This window comes from Cariama cristata, unplaced genomic scaffold (assembly GCF_000690535.1).
Source record: "Cariama cristata isolate BGI_N322 unplaced genomic scaffold, ASM69053v1 scaffold38425, whole genome shotgun sequence".
Classification (NCBI taxonomy): Eukaryota; Metazoa; Chordata; class Aves; order Cariamiformes; family Cariamidae; genus Cariama; species Cariama cristata.
Genome location: NW_009617604.1, coordinates 1 through 342, shown reverse-complemented (window position 1 = coordinate 342; position 342 = coordinate 1).

The following is a 342-nucleotide window of genomic DNA, read 5'->3' as shown; positions in this document are numbered from 1 at the left end:
GCGCCGCTGAGGACGTCGAGCCAGCCCAGTAGGGCATCCTGTCCTTCCCAGACTGCAACCCTCACTGGGTCCCCTGAGGGGCCCTAGGGCCCCCAACGGTTTCCAAGTGCTCCAGGTCTACTTCAGCCCCCGAAGTTTCTGCGTTCCCCCTTGCCTCAGAGACAGTTCCACAGTGGGACACCAGAGATGCCGCGACGGCCTGGGGAACAGCCCCAGAGCGTACGCACGGACATGAGCGCCCTGCCCTGGCCCCGACAGCCCACCCGGGAGGTGGGGCAGCGCGGAACAGCGGCCAGGGCCAGGAGAAAAGGCGAGCAGAGAAAACACCGGACGGCGTCCTGC